The sequence below is a fragment of the Leptonychotes weddellii genome, chromosome 2 (assembly GCF_054177405.1).
Source record: "Leptonychotes weddellii isolate Sample4059 chromosome 2, ASM5417740v2, whole genome shotgun sequence".
NCBI classification, from domain to species: domain Eukaryota; kingdom Metazoa; phylum Chordata; class Mammalia; order Carnivora; family Phocidae; genus Leptonychotes; species Leptonychotes weddellii.
In genome coordinates, this window is record NC_138370.1 from 166,960,217 (window position 1) to 166,984,504 (window position 24,288).

A 24,288-nucleotide genomic window follows, 5' to 3' on the forward strand; every position below is an offset into this window, starting at 1 on the left:
TTTAAAGATTTTATTTATTTATTTGACACACAGAGAGAAAGCACAAGTAGGCAGAGAGGCAGGCAGAGAGAGAAGCAGAAGCAGGCTCTCCACCGAGCAGGGAGCCCGATGCGGGACTCGATCCCGGGACTCCAGGATCATGACCTGAGCCGAAGGCAGTCGCTTAACCAACTGAGCCACCCAGGCGCCCTAAATAAAATCTTTTTTAAAAAAGAAAACTGTTGAATTAATAAACAAAAGCAGGAGTTTTTTTGGGGGGAGGGGATAAATAGATAAACTCTATTGGATCACCCAATCAGGGAAAACACAAATAATATGCAAATTAAACCAAAAGAAATAATTATGGACAGAAAAGTTGAAAGAATTTTGAGACTACTTTTTTAACAATATGCAAATAAATTGGAAAAAGTGAATATAATGAATGTGATGAATTATAATCTAGGAAAACATGGATCACTAAAAGTGACCCTAGAAAAAATAGAAATATAAAAAGACCAAATAACATGAGATGCAGATATGTGTGCTTACATATACAAAACCCATAAGAGCAGGAGTGGATTCAGGTCTTTAGGGTCGCAATGCTTAAACAATTTTGTCACCCTCTTTATAAAAATGATACAAGTTCTTGAAAGAATAAAATTAGCAAACTGAATGTGTATTTGGAATGAAAAAAGAAAAAAAAGGGAAAAGAAACAAACACCTAAGCCAGAATGCAAATATTATAAAACTCAGGTAAATAATACAAATTTTAATTAATTCATCTATGATACATTTTTTTCTACCATTCTAAGCTACATACTTTATGACCTCTTCATATGATTTTTAAGCATCATTTTCTACAGAAAAGCAAAAGGCAATTTGGTCTTTCCCCTAGCAATATTAATTAAAATTTGTTTTTCCTTATTGTCTCCACTTTACAGCTCATTCCTGATAATATAAAAAAACATTTTAGGATTGTTGGCAAATTTAGGGAAACCAGTACTGACTTTCTTTCATATATGAGATATGTATTTTTTGTATTTTAAGGTTTCCTGTGCAGTGTTTAATCTTAAATATTATTTGAAGTAATGCTACTCATTACCTAGAGCAATTCAAAGTCATTTTAAAATTGCTGTTATGTTGTATTGAGCTGCATAATTGTGTTATCAAATTACTCATAAGATACAGGCATTGACATATTGATACATGTGTGTGGTTTTGCCCCTGCAATACTTGTTTATTCAGGCTCTTTTAGTTTTGGGTGGTAATCTGGCATGCCATTTGTCTAGAACTCCCAACCTTGTTTAGGTGTAGTTCAATATCTAGAGATACCAAAACCAAAACCAAAAGCAAAATATGCGACTTCACGTACAGGTGTACTTGTTGTTTTGGGTACTGGTACCATTTTGTGCTCTTCACATGAGAATTCTAGTATGTTCTGTTTTGTACAGTTTGATTTTTTTTTAAAGTGTAGTACTTTTACAATGAACCATGGAACACTACATCAAAAACTAAGGATGTAATGGATGGTGATTAACATAACATAATAATAAAAAAAATGTATATGCTGTATTATTGCATATTTTCCTCCCGGGAGAAATCTTCCATTTTGACTAGGTATTGATGTGATAGTTATATATGTGACAATTAGAAGACTTTTCCACAGATTAACTTCTGGTTACATACACTTCCGTCTTTATTTCTCCTCAATTCCAGATACATCTAGAACTGGGTACCACAGGACAAGTGTGTATCTCAGTATAGCGTCTGCTGCACTTTGATGTCCTGATGCCAGGACATACCTGTACTGGGAAGTAGGAGCACTCTGCAAGAGATCCCTATAGACCACATCAGCAAACACTGACAAAACCATACACAGAAATGACTGAAGACCATAGCGTGTGTATGTGTGTGTTTTGTATCCCATTAAAACCAAACTTAGTACGTGCTGAACTTGACTTTCCTATTGTAGGTTAGATTCTCCAGAAGCTGAACTTTGGAAGCAGTTTGGAGTACAAGATGCTCGTTAGGGATCAAGACTAGGGAAGGCAGAGGAGCCTCTGGTGGGAGAACCCTAGAAATAATACCACTTGTCAGAGTGCTCTGAACTGGGCTGAAGTGCCTAGGCCTTCATATCTCTCCTCACTCAGTCACTGGAGGAGAAGGCTGCCCTGGGAATGGTGTGACCTCAGAAAAAGTGTCTCTCTACATCTAAAGTAGACCCCAAGGGAGCTTGTGGTTAGAGACTATCTCCTAAATTGAGATGCAAGTCCTTTTCTGAAGGGGGATTGGGTGGTACATCTCCAAGGCTACTATGTTTCTCTTAGCCAGATCCCCAAAAATGTTTGCAGCCTCTCTAACATCAGCTGAAAAAAACAGAGGAGGGACATAGAAGTTAGCATGGAAAGAGAGTGGCCTTAGCCAATTGTGATTAAAAATATCTTTGCAGATTTCACAAAAAAGATATGACCCAGTGAACACAATTTTAGGGCCCTTCCAGGGCCTTGTTAAGGTCCCATGCAAGGGGTCCTGGGACTTAAGTTTCATTAGGATACATTAAACCTGTGAGTATAATCAAAGTGTTACATCCCCCAAAAGCAACCACCCCAGATGATTTCACAGAGCAATTCCACCAAACCTATAAGGAAGAGGTTAATCCAGTGCAACTTACACTGTTCTAGAACAGAGAGGTATAAAGCAGTGTTTGAAGTTCTCTTATGAGGTTAATATAATCCTGGAACCTGAACCCTACAGAAAAGGGGAAAAAAGGTAAATAGCAGACCAGACTAATTTGCATATATTAACCACTATGGACTGAATCGTATCTCCCTAAAATTCATATGTGGAAGCTTTTGCCCCCAGTGTAATGATATTTGGAGGTGGGGCCTTTGGGAGGGAATTACGTTTAGACGAGGTCATGAGGTCATGGGAGGGAATTGGGTTTAGATGAGCTCATGAAGGATCAGTGTCCTTATAAGAGATGCCAGAGGCAGCTCTCTCTCTCTCTCTACCATGTGATGACCCTGAGAGGGGGCAACTAGCTGCAGAAAGAGGGCCCTACCCAGGAACTGAATCAGCCAGCATATTGATATTGGACTTTTCAGCTTCCAGAACTGTGAGAAATAAGTGTCTGCTGTGTAAGCCACCCAAGCCAACTAAGGCAGCAATGAACAGAACCCAGAAGCACATTAAAAGAGTAATTCAGTAGACTGAATTAGTGGGACTGACTTCCAGGGTGTCAGAAGGTTGGGATCCCCATCCATGTAATTCATCATAGAAATACATCCAAAGAAGAAAATTATATGATTATCTCTAAAGATGCAAAAAAGATATTGGATAAAATTTAGTAGCTCATCTTAACAAAAACTTTAATAAATAAAGACATAAATATTTCTTTACATGATGTACAGCTATGTGAATATATATTTTAAATATACCTTACCCTCAAGAGCAACATTATGCTTAATGAAGACATAACAGAATAGTTCTCATTAAATTCAAGTTCAACAGGATTTGGGGAAGTTTCTAGATAAATTGAGTATAAAATTAATATAGAAATTGAACAAACAAATAGAGTCAAAAAATTGCTGTAAGAGAAGAGTAACAAGGTGAATCTGGGTTTTCCAGGTATTAGGACATCTATGCTAGTTAAAACTCTGTGGTATTGCTACATGAATAGACAGACTAGTGAACTCCATCAGGAACCCCAGAATATAAATCCAAATATGAATGAGAACTTAAAATATGAAAAAGGGATAAAATAAATTGTTCAAAAATGGAGTTGGAAAATTGGGAAGCCATCTGAAAAAAAAAATGTAGCTGGCTCCTCACACAAATGTAAGTCACCTCACACAAAGAAATAAGCTCCATATTTTTAAAAGATTTGGTACGAATTGAAGCCATAAAATACTGGAAGAAAATATGGAAGAATTCTTTTAAAAGAATCCTGGAGAGAGGAAATCATTTCTTACCATAACACAAAACCGACATGAAAAACTTATAAATTTAACTACATAAGTATAAAAATAGAATTCTGCAAAGAAAAAAAAATAAACATAAAGCCAAAAGACAAACCACAAAGTAGGAGCAAATATTTGCAACTCACATTGCAAATATAGAGATTCTCTCTTGTATAGAAAGCTGCTACAAATCAGTAAGAAAAAGACAAAAATCTAAAAGAAAAATAGGCAGAAGATTTCAATAGATTCTGATTTTCACAAAATCAGAAATACAAATGGTTCTTTTATATGTAAAAAAAAATGCTCAGCCTAATAGTAAAATAAATGCAAATTAAAACCACAATGAAGGTACCATTTTCTACTTACCAAATTGATGAAGTTAAGAACATCTAATAAAATTCTGTGCCGGCAGGGTGTATGGGAAGTAGAAACTCTCACACTGGGAATATGCTTGGCGCCTCCTCCTTGGAGGGCAATTTGACAATATCAATTCAATTTACAAATGCCCATCTCCTTTAATCCAGGAATTCCACTTTTAGAAATTTATCCTTTTAATGAAAATTAGGTTGAACCAAGTGAATGTGTTATGTAGGTAGGCCAAAAATGGTTCACTGTCTTCACTTGTATATGATCCAAATCAGTACTTGAAAATGATTGAAATAATGAATGTGCAAAGAAACAACCTACATGTCCATCAACAGGGGATGGGCTAAATCAATTATGATACATCTTTTCAGTGGATGTAAATATTTTTTTAAATGAAGGTAGAAGCAAATTTTTTTAGTGAGGTATTTTCTCTTATATGGACTAATTCCATACTATATTGTTCAGTTAGCAAAATAGTATGCATAGTATGTCACCATTTGAGTAAAACTATAAAAAAGAATAGTCATACATATTTTCCTGTATATGCAAAAAGTATCCCTGGCATGATACATTAAAGAAATCATCACTTGCTTTGGGGGCGGAAAACTGTGGATTGGGGGCAGAGATGCAGACATACTCTTATAAAGCTTTTGACAAAAGATATTGCAAAAAAGAATTAACCTAAGATATGAGCTTTGGTAATATGTTGATTTACTTTGTCATTAAACAGATATTTATTGAGTAGTTACTCGCTGTGCTAGACACAGTTCAAGTTGTCAGGGGCAGCCATGAACAAAACAAAATCCTTTGTTCTCCTGGTGATTACATCCTAGTAGGGGGAGAAAGATCATAAACAAAGAAGCATATATACTTTATAAGCATATAATGAAGTGAAAAGCACCGTAGATGAAATAGAGCAAAGTTGGGACCTAGAATATCCATAGCATGGTCAGAGAAGGTCTGTCCAGTAACGCAGTATGTGAACAAAAGCCTCTGGAGGTAAGGGAGAAAAGAAAATCTCAGAGGGGAGGTCTTCCCAGACAGAAGAAAAAGCAAATGTAAAAGCCCTGAAGCATGCCTTGCCTGGCATATCCGAGGAGCAATAAGGAGACCAGCAGGGCTGGAATGGGGAAAACCTGAGGAAGGAAGAGGGACCTGGGTGCAGAACGTTGCAGGGGCAAATCATGTTGGCCTTTGGGCCAGATTAAGGACATAGAATTGAATAGTTATTTACACTCCAGTTTTGGCCCTTCACAAGAAGAGAGGTTGATGGAAAGCCAGATGCAGAGATGAGGAGAGCCCAGGGCCCAGAAAGGAATAGGAGGGGGACACGGAGAGAGAAAGAGGATGCAGGAGTGGGAGGCTGGCCTGAGAGCCCTGAGCCCCTCTGTGTTTTTCAAAGAATGACTGAAGCACCCAGAGACTGGTCAGGCAGAGAGCACCTGAGGCTGGGACTCAGATATTTATGGACTGGGTGGTGGGAACCAGGCATTAGACCCACCTTGTGTATTCACATGGAAATCAGTCCCCACAGAAACAATAGATTCATGTCACATTTTCTAGAAGTTAAATTATCAACTAGTAAAGAGATCCTCAATGTTCACCTCCTCTGGATAAGCACCATGACTATATAGATCTTGAGGATCTTACTCAGCTGCACAAATATTCTCTACCCTTTTATAGATCCTAAGTGCTTTATTCGATAGGGATTGTGACCTTCTAAAATATGTTATCAGCACGCTTACAAGGTGCCTCTTTGAAGTTTGCTAACAAGGTCCCACGTCTCTTCCTTGCTGAACATTGAAATGTCTTACTTTTTCTATCTATGTGACTTGAGGACCCTCCTCCCCTGTGGAAAACAGGGGAATACAGGAGAGCTCTTGGATTAAACTCAGGCATAAAAGAAAAATTCTAAAATTTTATGTTAAGGAATTGTGCTGTGATGGGCTCAGGCTTCTTTCTCCTGCATTGTAGTTCTCATAAACAGCAAAGACTTCTTGTTTTAAATGGGTAGAGTTTGTAGCAGGATAGATGGGCTCAGTATAAGATTAAACTTTCTAACAGACTGTTCAACAATGGGGCACAGTGCTTTAAAAAGAAGAGAACATTCATCTAGGATATGAGGGACCACTTTCCAGAGATATTGAAGAAAGAATTCATGAATAGGCAGAAATTTGGATAAAATACCTTTAGTTTCTTCCAACTCTGAAATGCTATGAATGTGTCATGCTAAAATTCTACCTTTGCTTTTGCATTCTGTATTTAGTATTTTGTCAGATCTATCTGGATCATACTCAAGGCGCAGAAATGAACTAACAATTTCACTCCTAATAGGAGTGCCTGCTGAATTAGAGGCAGGTTATCTCTTCAGGATCTCCCAAGCTAATAGAACTAGGATAAGAATCTGGATCACAGACAAAGGAGCACATAAAAGATGTCCTAGGCTGAGTTTGCCAGAAGCAAGTGCTGAGATACAGAAGCATTTGGAGGAGATACTGGGAAGGCAGCGGGGAAGCAGGATAGGAAATGGCACGAAATCAAGCAAGGATGCTGTTTCAGGCAAAGTCCCAGCCTCAGTCTGATCCCACAGGGGGACCTCTGGAGTATAAATTATTTTTCAAAGTTTGCCCAAACTTAAGGGGAGGGAACTGGGCTCTCATATTCCCACATCAGCCAGCCGTGGGTTAATAGCTGCAGAGAGGATCTCAGTGCTTTTGGAGAAAGAGGCTCCATTAACTCATGGGAAGACCTCCAAAGAGAGTCACAGATGTGGCTCTTTAGAAGTAAAATCACGCAAAATCCCAGGGAAGGACATACAGTAAAGTTAAAAGAATCCAAGTGGACCTGGGCAGAAAGCTAACAGTGCCTCCAACAAAAACCATAGCAAAGAATACAGAATTCAACTTCAAATCCAAATCTGAAAACCGTAAAAATGTATCAGAAGCAAGTTCAGATATTGGGTACAAAATGGATGCAAGTGGTTCAGGGGTACAGAATTTAATTTTGTGAAAGTGATAGAGGCTTAAATTTATGTAGTGTATCAGTTAGGGTTCTCTCTCTCTCTATAAATATATATGGACATATATTACAAATATACATTTTACATAGGTAATATGAATTACATGTAAATATATGTACATATAATGCATATGTATCTCTCTATTACATATGTATCTACACGTATATGTGTGTTTGTGTGTATATATATATCCTATTATATATATTTTATATATATATATAAATATATATGTAATATATATATATAGTGTCAGATATATATATAAGAGGGTTTATTTTAAGGAACTGGATCACATGATTGTTGGAGCTAGTAAGCCAAAAATTTATAGGGCAGGCTGGTAGGCTGGAAACACAGGCAGAAGCTGATGTTATAGTCTTGAGGCAGAATTTCTTCTCTGGAAAACCTTAGTGGCCTTCAACTGATTGGATAAGGCCTAACACATTATCAAGGGTATCTTCTTTATTTAAGGTCAACTAATTATAAACAATAAGCACATCTACAAAGTACCTTCATGGCAGATGGTTAGATTAGTGTTTCATTAAATTTTGGGGTATTGTAGCCTGGCCATGTAGACACAGAAAACTGACCATCGCAGGGAATATTCTGCTTATCACAAAGGCTCTTCCTAACAGTTAAAGGGATTTTGTGGATTTTAGCAATGCAGACTAGAAATTTTAGGGAGTGAGTATTTTAGCCAATTTTTCTGGTTGCTAATTATTCATATGCTGTACAGATCCAGGATCCATACCTAGTCACCTGTTAATCCTCACTTGGGTTAAGAATCTCATCATGGGGCTTAGTTTCATCATGGCATTTAACAAATGAACACTTGATGTTATGTTTGTATTAAGGAATCAAAAACAAATTCATTATTGAGAAACTCGCTTATAATTTTTTTGGAATGAATAATCATCTGTTGGCTCAGGAAAGACTGTGTCTATCTGGGAATTTTCATGGTGTGAAAACATTGATTGACGGAGTCTGTTACTAAAAAATCCTTGCAAATCATGGTTACTTGTGAGCATTGTCATTCTTTTCCTTACTGACTGGCAGGCCAAGGCTATAGTAACACACAGGAGTCCTCCATTTCCAACAGTAATGGTTACATTTGACAATAGAAACTTAGCTCTGACTTAATTTAGGTTGATGGTTCTCAATTTTTCCCACCCAACACACCTAAAGGATATAATTTTCTGTCATTAGCAACAGAGGCTCTTTCCAGAGGTGATGAGGGAAACATGGCCACAGCATCTCAGTGTAGAGGGAGGAGGGGAGTTCTAAGCATGGCCCTGCTCTATCTCCCCAGTGTATTGAGGATTGAGAATTCCTCCTCCAAATAACAAAATTGTGCTTAGCAAGTTGTCCTACACATAATAGATATTTTATATATGTGTCTTATGTTAAAGAAACAATTATTCTGACACTTGTTAAAACAAGGCAGACTTTATGCAGGATTATCGTGATGAGTATAGGAACTACTTCAGTAGGGCTTTGCAGTAAGAGAGATATTGGGTTCAACTTCAAATACAATAAGGAAAGGTGGGGATTTATAGCCAAAGAGTAGGGTAGGGATCAGGGGAGCCAAAGGATGGAAAATTACTAAGAGTAAATGTCAGGGATAAGGAGATTCTTGCTAAACCAACTCAAGAGGATTCTTGCTGAAGATAGGCCAGGGTCATCAGACATCACCTGGGGGATAAGGGGGGGATAAGGAAATTTGATCAGATATTGAGGGTAGAAATTTTCTCTTAACTGACTTAGCAGGATTCTTGCTTAAACTGGACTCTGCAAGGACAGTGCTAGAAGCCCAAGGTCAGGCCTACTTGAGGAGAGGACCAGAGGACCTTAAGTTTGCTGAGAAAGAATCTTTGCCACTTGAGTAGAATTGAATGTGCTAGAATTTCTATTTAAGATTGAATAAACAGTCTGGATAAGCTTTAATATTCCTTCTCCTGACTCTCCACCAAGAACCCTGTAACATGAACTACAAATGGTGGTACCATTAATGAATTTGTTCTTAGAAATGTAGAGTGAAGCAGTAGTTTCTTTAAGGCTCTATATAATTTATCCATGGGTACAACAATATTGTATGATAAACAACCACAAATCCTCTGTGGCAAATAGTAATAAGTGTGTATTTGGTTTGTGAGTCTTCAGGGTTCAGCTGATCTGGGCTGGGGTGTGCTGATCTTGGTTGGGTGTGCTCATGTGTCTACCAACAGCTACAGGTCATATAGATGGCTCTGCTAATGTGGGCTGGGCCCACTCCAAATCTGGGGGTTGGTTGGCTATTGCCTGATCCTTGACAGCCTCATTTGGGATGATGGAGGCATCTTCTTTGCTTGGTGTGCCTTCTCCTCTAGGGAGCTAAGCCAGGCATATTCTCATTGCAGTTCATAAGTGCAAGAACAAGCAGAAAGAACCAAAGCCTCCTAAGGCCAAGCTCAGAACTGTAGCATGATCACCTTTGCTTTCTGTTGGACTTTGTAAATCACAAAGCCAACCATATTCACTGTGTAGAGAAATAGACCTCACCTCTTCAGTGAGAAGAACTGTAAAGTCACATGGCAAAGGGAATGGGTACATTGAGAAATGAGAAAGGGGGCCATTATTACAGTTGGTCTATCATGGGCTCCACATTATTAGCATCCAATCAAACTCTAACCAGCCTATTCTCCAGTCCACCCACATCAGCCGGCTCTCATCCCTAGTAATAAGTTGGGACCGAAGTAGCAGGAACTATTCTCCGGTATTGCTAATCGAGAGTTCCAATAGTTAAAGGGGATTTGCATTAGCCAGAGTTGGTCCAAATTCAACTGACCCTTTAGGGCATTGAGCACAAGACTGAAATACCCCAAATCCTCTCCTCCCCTGTGTCCTTCAAGTCTAGGTCATAGGTTGTCCTGCTTTAGTGTATTATTTTATTCCTTATGTCTTATTAACATCATACTTTAATTAGTAGGATAGTCTTAAAGTTTTGCAAATGCCTGTCACTTCATAAGTGCTCAATAAATGGTAACTATTATCATTATAGTGCAGATACTCAGAATCAGGTGCTATATTGTAGAACAGATCCAAAGTTTCTTGGTTACTAAAGTACAAAAGGGACCTTATGATAAGCCCGCCTGGCCCATTAAGAGTGGTTTCCCAGGACAGCAGTGTAAAATGCCAGGGTAGACATTCCATCATAAGAGTTGCCCATTAGGATCGTCATCCAGCTTTTAGTCATGAGATCTACATTTATGCGTTTGTGACTGTTCATTTTATTCAACTTCCACACCTCCACAAACTTAATTCAATGTCATTTTCCTATGGGGTTCTCATAAAAGTGGGAAGAGGGTGCATTAAACAAATAAGAATTCCTAATTTTTTCTAGCCATTAGGCATTAATTTATCAGTGCTCTCATACATAATTAATGGTCTCCCAACGCTTGTGACAGCTGGTTTGCTATAGCCAAAACCAACTTTACTAAGTTAAGATTTGGAGGTTCGCCACAAGAGGCTAGTTATGCCTGTCACTAACTCCTCATTTAATATTTTAAAGGCTTTTCTGGCTTAGGAGCCATTTGCCTGGAACTCACTTTCCTCTCAGCCTACAAAGGCGTGACTTCAGCTTTGTCACTCAACATATCCTCATCTTGTCTCCAACGCTCAGAGAACCGAGGTTTGAAAAGGTCAAATCAACACAGAAGAGAAGTTTATGTAGAAGCTCAAATAAAAACACGATGAAAGTGCATAGAGACAGCATTTAGTACTGGCAGCTCATAAAACAAAACCATGTTGTTAACTTGTCCAAATATCAACAAATCATTTCCCAGAACATACTGGAGAATAAAGGATTAGAAATAATTGTGAAGGGTATAGTTGGTGTCACCTCACTGTTGGTTAATCTGGTCTCTGGCGGGGAGGGCAGAGAATTCCCATGTACTGAGCCCCTACTATATATGGCATCCCATATCGAGGATCTCTTATTCCTAGCAAAAATTTGTTTGTTCTGAAAATTTGTGATTACCAGCCCCATTATAAAAAGGAGAAACTGAGGCTCGAAGAGGGGACCTGATTGGCTCAAGGTTACACAGCTGCTTGAGCTTACTCAAGACAGAGCCAGACTCTGGATTCAAGTGCACCTCTTTCCAAGGCCAATGGGGCAGATCTTCTCCACTCTGAATGGATGGGTAATCTGGTCTACATAAGGAATTTAGAATTCAAGAGGTTCTTTATGTTGATGTGGATGGCAAGTGGTACTTTTCATATACAATCCTAAGTGTTCATTCTTTATGGCTTAGTGTCAGATGGGAGAGATCAGGGTAGAAAGTCACCCATGGGTTCTCTCTAGTGTCACCTGTCCTGCTACCTGAGAGAAAGCCCTTCCTGGATATTGGCAGAGACTGTGCTTCTGATTCCTTCCAAGTGCCCCATTAAGTGCTGTTATTTGTCGACAACTACAGTAGGCACTCTTTTGGGGGATCCCATTTTCCACTTCACAACAACCCTGTTGGCAATCATTGGTACCCTCAATATTACGTATTTTGGAACTGAGACAGTTTCAGAGATGTGAAATAACTGGTTCAAGGACACACAGCTAGGAAGTGACTACTCTAACATTGAACTCCCTTCTATCTGACCCCAAGCCTGTGTTGTTTGGATTGTACTCATTTTTTTTCCCTTTTTTAAAAAATGCAACTAAGATGAATATCTTGATATTACCTATTTTTTTTCTGAGAAAATATACCTAGAACCAACACCAGAGAGTGAGTCTTTATTTGGTATTAGTTACAAAGGGTTTGAATCTCCTGGATGGGGCTACGGAAGTATGGTTTGAGGCTGAGGAGGGAAGTGGTGGTAGCTTTATGAACATGGTTCTGGGAAGTTTCAGGTTCTATGAAGAATTAGGCTCTGGCTCTTATATTCCTGGAGTCCGGAATGGCTCTGTTTTGGGTTTCCAAACTCAGGAAGAGGGGGTAAAGTAAGGCTACAGCTGGTGGATTTACATGTCTGGCATCTTACTCCTCCATCCTCCAGATAATCTTAGGTTATTGGTTTCTGGTAGAAAGTTCCATTCTTTTACCCGTATCTGGCCTCCTTGACCCAGGGACCGACTTCAAGTGTATGTCACACATTGCTTAGCAGACCCTGCAGCAAAGGCATGATAGAATCTCCTACTGTGGCATAAATGCTCTGAGAAGGTAATAAGACCATATGAACCTGGGTAGGTTTGTGACTTGGGACGATCAATCCAGAGCAGAAGGTGAACCAGGTGTCAAGAGACTAGATCCTACACTTGAAACTTTAGAACGGAGGTCCTGACTGACAAGAAAGGGTTAGAAACGTTGTGTAGATCATAGTCACCTGGACAGAATCCTGGCCAGGGCTCTGGTCTCAATGGGAACTTTGAATTTGGTTCAGCTTCCAGCTTTTGTGTAAATTAAGAAAAAGGCAACTTTCCTGGGTGGGTGAATAGCAAAATGTGTTTCTTTCTTTAAGTGAATGTTAGCCTAAGCCAGACCTCACAGTGTGGTGGGGGATTTTGGCCTTGATTCATTTCCTGAGACACGCATATTTGGGCAGTGCACAAATTACATCACTGTTCATGGCCACCTGGCCTGGATAGGTATAAGAAATGGAAACAGAATCCTTTTATACTATGAAGATAATAATGACAATAATAATAATAGTAATAACAGTAATAAAGTTTTTATGAGAATCAAAAAAGATTATAAGATGATATGATAGGCTATATGATATGATATATGATGCCTAGTATTTACTAAATGCTAGATCAGGGTTTATTCACTAAATAAATCCAAAACTGGGTTAATTTGGATATTTCCTTCTTTATAATGCTTATCATACCACTAAAGATAGTTTTTCATCTTTAAGTCTGTAACTACTCAAAATTCATTCTTGGAAATACAAAGGTTTTCCACACAATTTTAAAGCTTGTCCACTGCAGTTAACTTTTCTTCATTATTTATTGGCCCATCATCTAATCACTTTTCCTTTTTCTATTGGTCTTACAATTTTAGAAATCTGTAACCATTTAGAGTTCAGATGCCAGATACAACACCCATCTAATAAGAGTGTCTCTTGAGAGATGTGTGATATTGCAAGGAAAATGTTTGCCCTTTCAAATGCCTAATACCTAAGTACTGTTGATCACCACAAGCTGTTAGCAGTGACCTTCCTTTTCATTGTGCCATCAGCCTCTGTGTGGTCCTGGCTCCACTTCAGTAATCTGCATGTACTTTACACTTTCTTCCTCTGCATCCAAGGGGTCTGACCAGACAGTTTCCCTATGCTATATCTTCCTTACTTCTCACCTAAACCACTGCAATAGTTTAATAATAAACTTAACAGATCTTTGACCCCACTGAATCATATTTCTCTATTCCTTTCTCAAACTGTTAAAAGGAGCTTTCTTAAATTAAAATCTCATCATAAAATTATTGAATGTCTCCCCATTGTCTTAGGGGGAACAAAATTCTCTTTATTTAAAGTAACTTGAAGGTCTCTCCACAGTCTGACTCCAGTCTAACTTCACAACCTCATCACTAGCTATTTCTCCCTGGAGATTCTACTAAGCCTGGTGTACTAAATACAGTTTTCCGTACTGTTTCAGACCTGAATGTCTTTGCTGATTCCAACCCCCCGAAAAAAAAGAAAACAAAAATTTCTTCATGCATATCCATCCTTCTCTTGCTCAAATGATAGTCTACTCATTTTTCAAGAAAAAGATGCAAGTGTTTCTCCTAGTTGATGATTTCTTATCTCCTCCACTGCACTTCTCTCTGTTTATGATGATATTCATCCCCTAGATAGCAATTACACATCTACATGTTTCTCTGTATGATACTAAGGGTTTGTGGGGAGTGAAAGGGTGCAGGATATTTTCCATTTATCCCTGCAGATCTACTGTCTACACATTTCCACCCGGATCTGTGTCCAGGACTATGTATGTGTTGCAACTGTGAGATCTCTTGACTCAGCTGTCCAGGTGGTTCCAGCCAATGGGAGATAATGGTGGGGAATCTAACAGAAGGAGGAAAGTGAAATTGGGGTGTTTCTCACCCACATCCCCTAGCCAGGTTGTGCATTGGCTGTTTGTATATTCTACTATGGTCACAGCTCCTGTCCAGGAGTTATACCTACTATTTCTGGGATCCAGTGATCACTGACTTCTCTTTCTGGGGGAGGTAACAGCTCCCCATTGTTGCTAGCATCAGAGTACTGCAACATCCCATGGTACTGCTTATATTTTTGAAAATGGTCCCTTCATTAAAGTCTCCTTAGCTAATAAGTATACATAGGTCATCTGTTTCCTGTCAAGCCCTTAATAAATACATGGACTCTGTCTTTTTCATCTTGGTATCTCCAGAGTTTAGCACAAATCTTGGACATCTGGTAGCAGCACTCTACAGTGGCTGAAAGCTCAGGCCATGGGACCAGACAGAACTTGTGCCCATCCCAGTTCTGCTATAACCCACTAGCGGGCTAATTACTCTAAACCTGTTTCCTTATTAAATGATAGGAATAATAATAATTACTCACAGATTTATGAGGATTAAATGAGATGATGAATACAAAGTGCACATCACAAGGTTGTGTGTAGCAAAGATTTGGACCTTGCCCAAAGAAAGAGAGATCTGGTCTTTGTCCCTGGCTCCTGTGGAGGTAACCTCTAAACCCTTGGAATTTCCTGACTGATTGTTTATTATGCTAATTAGCTGACTCATGCTAAGCCTCTCAAGCCACCTGATTTCCACCTCCATGATAAGGGATAGCTAAAAACAGTTCAATCTCATGAGTAATCAGTCAATCAGTCATGCCCAAGAAATGCAGCTCCAATAAAAGCTCTGGGCTCTAAAGCTTGGGTGAGCTTCTGGGTTAATAGTCAGAGTGTGTATTGTCACACATCAATGCTGGAGGAGAGTGTATCCAAAGGATAAAGAAAGCTTCACTTCAGAACCCTCGCAAACTTTGCCCTATGTGTCTTGTCTCTCATATGATCTTAAGGTGTCTTTTCCCTGTAATAGACTGTAACTGTGAGCCTACCAGCTTTAAGTGAGTTGTGAGTCCTTCCAGAAAATGATCAAACTTGAGAGTAGTTCCAGGAAGCCCTCAAATTTGCAGTTGGCATTAGAAATCTTAGTCAGACTTGGCAGTCTAGAGGACTATGCGCACCCTCACAGCATGGCTGACTTTGGGTAGCTTGGTATGTGGTAACTGCCTAATACATTTTCCTACTAAATGTTGATTTAAGGAGTAGTTGATAGAATAATAATGGTCAGTCAGCACATATACCTCTTTTCAGTCTGGGGGACCTTGGTTGTATCTGTGAGTCCCTTATTCTATAAATCTGCTTGAAGTCTCTACTAAATTTATCTACATATTTCCTTTTGAGCAAGAATATCATATTTGATTTGGGACCAAGTGGTAGTATTTTGGTTGTGAGCTTAGAAAGTGGAAAAGGAATAAAAGTTAAAAACTTAAAACCTACAAATTACCAGATCAGAGAGATTTTTGATTCCAGAATGTTTATTTTATTTTATTTCTTTTTAAGATTTATTTATTTATTTTAGAGAGAGAGAGAGTGAGTGGGAGGAGGGGCAGAGGAAGAAGGAGAGACTCCTAAGCAGAGTCCCCACTGAGTGTGGAGCCCATTGTGGGGGCTCAGTCCCACAACCCTAAGATCATGACCTCCGTCAAAATCAAGAGTCAGATGCTTAACTGACTGTGCCATCCAGGCATCCCCAGAATGTTTCTTTTAAACATTGTTTTAATAGAAATCAGTTGAATCCTACCTACCAATGGAATGGTCCTTGAGATAGACCGCTCTTCAATGTCAAGAAGATTTTCCAGGCTACTTGATCTGTATTGTGTGGGAAGTCATGCCTCAACCACATTTCCTTTGTAGAAAGTCCCTCACTGGGACCAAGTGTCCCTGTTTGCCAGGGACTGAAGGGTGGTCCCAGGATATGGGACTTTCCATTTAAAAACTCACTGAAGGGTTCCCTGGGATACAAAACCTTCAGTGCCCAAATCAGGAACTTGAAACAGAGAGAGTTGACCAACTGGTAGTATGGAGCCAAAGATACCCAGAGAGAAGAACCCAAGAGGGTAAACCATGTCATAATAATGGATGAAATCTACAGGTTGACCAGCGAACTCTGCTGGTGAGACATGATGGAACCAAAGCATCTTTGGATTCTGAAAAGCCATTCATTTTCCACATCCTGTTCCTTGTCCATGAGGCCTGCTCTCTTCTCGCAATGCCTGGTTAAACAGTCAAGATTCCTGCTTTTTTGTCTCTACATGTACCCTTTTCATGGTTTCTCAGTTTGAACTGAGCAAACTCTGTCCTAAACCAAAAGGCTAAATGGAACATCTACACTGGATATTATGGAGGTTTGGAAAGAAAATATTAAGGTAGATGATGGAAAAGTGAAGTTAAAGCTGACACTGAGTGTGATGTTGTGTGTTTGAGGGATTTACTTTGGCTCACCTGCTGTTGAGCCAAGAACAAGGGGGTTAACATTTACTTAGTGCCTACTGTGTATTGGACACTTTACAGTTTATTGTCTTAATTTAGTCTTCTTGACAACATTGTGAGGTAAGTTTACCATCTCATACATATGAGGGAACTTCATAGATGTTAGGCAAGTTGACATTGGCTCTCTGTGGATGGGGTTTCAACTTCAGTTGTCTGATTGCAAAGGTGTTAGCCCCTGCTGCCTCTCACAGCATGGGGAGTGGGCAGGGTTCGGTGGCAATGGTTGGAAATCTTTTTGGAACTTTGGACACATTTAGAAGACAACAGATTCCATAGTCCCTCTATCTACTGTCAGATTCACGATGAAAATGCCAGGGAATGGAGGTGGGGTGGGGAGGGAGATGGGAGGTACCCAGAAAGCCAAAGGGCATAATGGGCACACAGATTCAGGAAAGGGTAAGAACACTTAAGCCTGCTTGCCTATTAGCTGGCCATGTGCCCCATGGGCTGGTTATGGTCCCTTTCTATGTCTCTGTTGCCCCCATTCACCCACACAAAACTTGGTTCAGTTAAGGAGTACATCTTACTGTCTTTCACTCTGGGTCTTTGTACTCACTGGGGTCTGAAGCTCTATTTTTCCTTTCCTCTCTACTCTTCCACACTATTCTGTATCTAGCTTGAGCTAATGCTTGTTCAGGTATAACTCAGAAGTTACCTCCTCTAGGAAACCTTCCATGGACCCCAAACCTGGGTAAAACTTCCCTCTTAGGAATTTCTCTGGCACTTTGCTGTACCTATCCAATTTATTGCAAAGTCCTATTAATCCATCTGTTTTCCCTACTAGATAGTGAATAGGGACATATTTGTCCTGCATAACATCATAGCTCCAGTGTGCCTGGCACATAGTAGGTATTCAATATATACTTGTTGAATACATTAATTAATAAGTAAGAAACCATGGAGTAATAAGTAGTAGCCAATACTAAGAAGCTTAAAGCCAATCAAACAAAGGAATAGCAGTGGTCACCGTTTACTGGGTGGCCAGTGGGCCCTAGACATACCCTTAAGCTGTCTATTTTATTTCATTCTTATGATGGTTTTTGAGGTGGGCATTATCATCCCCATTTGAAAGGCTGAAGGTCAAAGAAGCTACATCACCTGCCCAGATCATTCAGCATCAGAGCTGGGATTCAGGCTTACTTCTCTGACTACAAACTCATGCTTGGAATCCAGAAATGCAACAGGGAACCAGCAGAGAGAAGGAAGAGGTCCTGCCACCCTCCCTGGGGGCAGAGCAGTGGATTGGTCACACAGGGCTGGAGCACACGGCGGCCTGGTTTAAAGGTCCACACTGGGAGAGCTGCTTGAGACAGGGTTGGCCTTTTGTGAAGACCTCCTTTGGCCCGCCATGGAGAGCAGATCCCTAAAGTTTGATTTTGTTTGTCAGCATTTCTTGTTTCTGCCCACGCAACATTTCTTCTAGAGTCCGGAGGGAAACCAGCACTGCTTTCCACAATCAAGTTTCTCCCATTACCCAGGAATAGCCAACCTGATTGGGCTTGTTTCCTCTGCTGTTTTTCGGAGAGCTTTTGTGCTCCCCCTCCGCGGGCCTCTTTCCCTTTGCTTCCCTCAGTAAGGTTGAATTCCCTGATGGTAATCATAATTATAAGCATATGTTGTTGCTCTCAGCTACCACTGGACTCGCAAACTTTGGTTTTAAAGGCAAAAAATAGCAAGTCATTTTTGGAATACATTTTCTGCGAAGGGGCAGTTTCTATGGGCAGAAAAGTGATCGGCAAACATATTCTTGGAGCAGATTTGCATACCAAGCACGAGCTGGAACCAGGTAGCCATGTCAGGCAATTACCGCATCAGCAGAACAATGTTCTATAGCTTAATGTGATGGTCACAGGATCTGAATCGCAGAGACTTGTTGGCTTACAAAATGCTAATGGGGAATTGAAAACTCCAAAAAGCATCCCAACAGTCTTTGCAAATCAGGACAGGAATTATTTTAAAAGTCAGACATTTTTGTAAACAATGTTGATTTGTTTAACTCATTGTAGGCTCCTTTAAAAAAAAAAAAATTCCTGTCCACTGCAACAGAAGCAAGCTGTTCAAATCCAGGTTCAGTTTACCCCGGCATCTGTGTGGGGACTGGAGCAGAAGGATGTGGGTGGAGGCATGGGATGGTATCTTGGTCTGTTCAGTGTGCGTGCTAGATTTTGGTCAGTCTGGCATCCTTTCTAAGGTCTCTGTCACATCACAGAAGAAAACTGGAGACTATATATATCCCGAAATCCCCTTCCCCCAACTCGCTTATGAGAGGACCCACACAAGATCTGGAAGGTTGCAGAGCAGAAGCCATGATTCCCTGGAGGCAGTTGTGGTAGATGTGTGCCTGCGGGTGTAATTCACGGAGACTTCCTGACAAATCCTTGAGGACCACCTTCCTCAGTGCCGCAGGCCGAGGGCTTCAGCACCGGCTTCCTTGACCTTCAGTGGTGGCTTCTCTGTCTTCCCTTCCAGCTCTTCCAACAGTTGTGCACTCCCCTAATTCCCATCCCTGGAATACATAGAGTAACTTCTGGTTTACTCTGTAAACCTTGGTTAATACGATGTGTTTTTCAGAAAAGCGTTAAAACCTCAGGGAGCAGAATCTCTCTAACAATTTCTTTTAGTTGTTTCTTACAGAATCATAGTTTGTTGAAGCTGGAACAGGTCTTTGAGATCATGTGGGCTGATTGTTCCTCAAATTTTGGATCTCACTGACAAAATTTTAGAAGTTTGTGGGCCTGACCTGGAACTTTTGGTTTTTATTTTGTTAAGAATTTTTTTTTAGGGGCATCTAGGTGGCTCAGTCGGTTGGGCATCTGCCTTTGACTCAAGTCATGATCCCAGGGTCCTGGGATCAAACCCTGTGTCAGGCTCCCTGTTCCATGGGGAGCCTGCTTCTCCCTCTCTCTCTGCCCCTCCTCCCTGCTTATGCTTTCTCTCTCTCCCTCTCTCTCTCTTTGTCAAAAAAATAAATAAAATCTTTAAAAGAAAAGAATATTTTTATATGATTATCCAGTTAACAATCACAATCACTCTTGGAAGAAGGGGTATATATCACTTCTCTCCAATGAAGCAGACTCTAAGATCAGTAAAAAGGACAGAATTACAAAGTGAATACATTTAGTTTTATAATGATTTTGCTATAACTTTCTTTCTTCACTTTCTTACAGGCAGATCTAAGCCAAAGTTTTCATTTTATGGACAAGTCAAGTGTCTATTTATCGCCCAACTTATTCATGGCAGAGCTAAGATCAGGACTCAGATATCCTCCTCTCTGGTCTAGGATTTCTCAACTCCAGCACTGTTGACATTTTGGGCTGCATAATTCTTTGCTATGTATGGTGGGGGGTGGGAGGGTGGGTGGGGGTGCTGTCCTGTGCACTGTGGGATGTTCAGAAGCTTCCTGGGTCTCAACCCACTAGATGCCATAGCATCCCCCAGTGGTGACAACTAAAAATGTCTCCAAGCATTGTCTCCTGCTTGAGTCCTGCTGCTCTGGTCTAAGAGACCTTCTTCTATGCCAAGCTACTTGTGAATTTATTTTTCACTTTTATCACCAATGACCAGATGGTAAAAGAAGCAATTTTTTAAAATATCAATTATCTTTTAACTGAAGATAAGCTAAAAGACTTTGGGGGCATATGATGGAGGAAGAGGCATGGAGAGTATGTAGAACGTATGTCTGGGACTATGGGGGGGATCCCTGTACCACGCCAACTAATAGAATAATTCACTTCATATAATAGCCCCTTTTTATTGAATACACTGAGCTAGGCACTTTGCAGATAGGATCTTGCTTTTTTTTTCTACTCAACAAGTCTGCAGGGTAGGTATTTTTAACGTCCATTTTTGCACAGGTAGAACCTGAGGCTCAGAGGTATCAAAGCCACCTACTTGGGAGGCTACAGGGAACCAGATGGCAGTTGAGGAGGCACCCACCTTGCCCCAACCTCTGGCCTACAGCCTTCCCTATCACTCCAGGTAGCTCACACTGGGCAGGTCTGCAGGCTGCTGCTTAAGCATGAGATCTGAGGAAGGCTGAAGGGGTTTGGGGGCCCATTGGTACCACCGTTCTTAAATCCCCAAAGAGGCTTCTGGAGTTATGAATGCCTTTCCAGTCTTTTCTTCTGTGTTTTTCCTAAAGAAACCTTTCTCTACTTGAGCGGCCTTTCTCTGGTGCCCTGGAAACCCTCATAATTTTACACCTTTCCATTTTATTTATCCTATTCCTTCCACCTGGATGCCCATCTTTTCACCTACCCCATTAAGTACGTTAATCCTGTTCTTCAGGGTCTGGTTCACCAGCCACTTGTTCTATGAAATCTTCCTGGCCCAGACCAGCCTTTTTAAAAGCTTCTTTAAGACCATAGTGACCCTATGGCTCTAAGTACATATTCTACTTATTGTTTCGGATCTTTTCATAGAGATACACATTTATTATACTTCCCTAGCCAGAGATATGCTCCTAGAGATCAGAGCCTGGGGTGCTTAGCTCCATCTTGATCGTGCCTTTTACTAGCTGTGTGATCTTGACTATGTCATCCGACTTGCCCAAGCTCCAGTTTCCTCATGTGAAATATGGGGATAATGGTATTTCCCCTCTCTGTTGCTGAAAGGATGGAGTAAGAGGGCAAGTTTAAGTCCTTTATAAATTACAAAACTCATCACATTTGTTTCTAGTATAATGATTATTGTAATTTTCAAGATCCTCACACTTCCTGTATATGCTATATTGTCAATAAATATTCGCAGATTTATTAACTGGAACAGTCTCATTGGTAAATGTGCTATGCAAAGGCAGGATTAGATTGGGACCTTTGAGGTCAGGTGATGCCCTCAGGCTCACTGCATTGGGGTGATCCTGGGCTGTCCTGGTAGGTAGGATTCCAAGTTGACACCCAGTGAGTCACACCTTTCTATAATCACCTCTCTTTGAGTACAGTAAAATCTTCTAGCCAGAGAAATATGGCAAAGGTGATAAGATTTCACTCCCACACATTGCATTATGTAAGACTCTATTTTAGCAAAAGGAGTGAGGGATTCTCCTCCTGGCTTTGAAGAAGCAAACTGTCAAAGTATGAGATGGCCTGTGGGAGGGCCATGAAGCAGGAGCTGCAGGGACCTCACTGCCTCACTCCCTGTTTGCAAGCCATCTTCCTGGGCTCATTTGGAAAGACCCAGTCTCAGCATTTATCTGCTGGTTGGGAATAGGAAGTACCCCATCCCCATTCACCACCCAGTAGAGCTACAGGAAGAGTCAAATTTTGGAAACTTGCTATTTGCTGCAGTGCTTCCCCAGCCTACTTTCCCCACCCACATATGAGATAGGGGGCCCTATAATTCTGTCCTCTTGCTCTTTCACTTTGCCAGTCACATCCTGTCTCCAGAGCATTATCGGTCTTACTCCCATAGCTGGGAGAAAATGTCTCCAGGGAAGCATTTAACAGATAAAGAAGCTGACGCTCAGAGCAGTGAAGAGACTTGCCTATGGTCATACATAGTGAGTAGGCAGCTAAATGGGATCTCAGACTTCCAGTTCAGCCTTGGACAGAGACCCCACCTGATGGCCAATCTACACAGTGTGTTGGGGCCTGGTTGATGGCAGGCATCCAGCTATGTCCATTTGGTATGGTTGGTGTCTGCATGTATAGAATCATACTATAAATAGTGTTGTCCCCTAGTCCAAATTCAGGTTGGTGATAGGGTTGATACAGTGTTGAGAGGGAGCTGGGAGAAATATAAAATGATACTCAAAGACATTGTTGTTGGTTCCAGTACTTAAAAGCAGATGGTGAGAAATAGCTCCAAATCTGTTTAAAATGTGTGTCCGGTCAAAGTGCTTCCTAAAGTCCCAGTGCACAGCTGCAGAGAGAAGGCAGAAGGACGCAAGAAGGGGCTAGACAATCCCGGGAGGATCATAAAGTCCCATTTTTCTGGGATTGTGGTGGGAGGTGGAGGTTGTCAGCAGTAGCCCTTTCAATTTGGTTTGCTTGGTGCTGGTAGATAGCAGCTCTGAACAGGCTGAGAGGAAACAGATTTAGGAAGAGCAGAATGCTTGCAATAAACAAATAAACAAACAAATAAACAAATAGAGCGATTACTTCTGAGGACTCTGGGAATGCCTAGGACACATGGGAAGGCCTCTCCTGAAGGATGCTGCTGACAGCAGCACGTGGCCACCAGTTGCCACGGCAGTTTTAACATCACCAGTCAGATGTGTGAACAAATTGCAGTACTTTCAGCATGTGGTTCATATTCTCCCCTCATGGCCTGAAGAGAATGCAGGCCCATCAAGCCAAGAGTGTGGATATGGAGTGGAATGAAGTCATTTGAAAGCAGCAGATTAATGCAGAAGAAGATCTTAAGAAAGCAGAACCGTTTTTTTTTTTTTCCTTTTTTTCAGAAAGTGATGGAATGTCATAGCTGAAAGGGTCTCTAGGCACCATGGAGTTCAGAGTCTGCTACCAGGTTGAATCTTGAGTGGTGTCCTTGGTCACTTCTCAAAGAACAGTGTTGAAGGTGGGCTTGGGCACAGTGGGAAACAGTGCTATGATGGATTAGCAATGTCTGTCCGGGGACAGGAGTAGGAAATAATAGCATGTAACACATATGCTAGTTTGAGTAGTTCAATCAACATGCTTTACAAATGAGTGAACAGAGATTTAAGGAGAGAAGTGACATATCCAAGAGATAGTGGCAGAACAAGTCTTATATTTTGTGAGTTTACTACTCTTTCCCAAAGTTTATTCATTTATTTACTCATTTAACAAATATTTATTGAGCATCTATTTTGTGATAGGTGTCCTTACATTTCCCTTTAATGTGAATGTGGGCTTAGCTCCTCATCTTTTGCAAAGCATCTTTGGTTAAATCCTGAGACAAATTTGTTTTAACTTCCTGGCGGTGGCATTGAATGCTTGCCATGTAGCAGGAACAATCTTAAACGCTTCATGAATCTGAATAGTGAGACATACTGGTCAACACCATGAATCTGGAGCCAACTTTCCTGGGTTCCTAATCTTAGCTTTGACTTAGCTACAAATTATTTAAGCCCACTGCACCTTCATTTTCTCATCTTTTAAATGAGAATAAGAATAATGGTATTTACCTCATAATGTTGTTGCGAGCATTAAAAGAGTCAAACCATGCAAAGCTCTTAAAATAGTGTCTGGCATATAGTAAGTGCTTCATAAATATCTCTTATTATACTTTTAAAATTTAATTTTCACAGCAACTCTATAAGGTGAATATGATTAGTGTCCCTATTTTAGAGAACAAATTGTCTGGGTGTGGATCATGTCTCTGCTGCCAATTGGCTTGGGCTTCAGTTTCTCAACCATAAAAAGGGATAGTAACAAAACATACAGTGTTGTTAAAATAATTAAATAAAATAGTGTACCAAAGTGCTTGGAACAGAG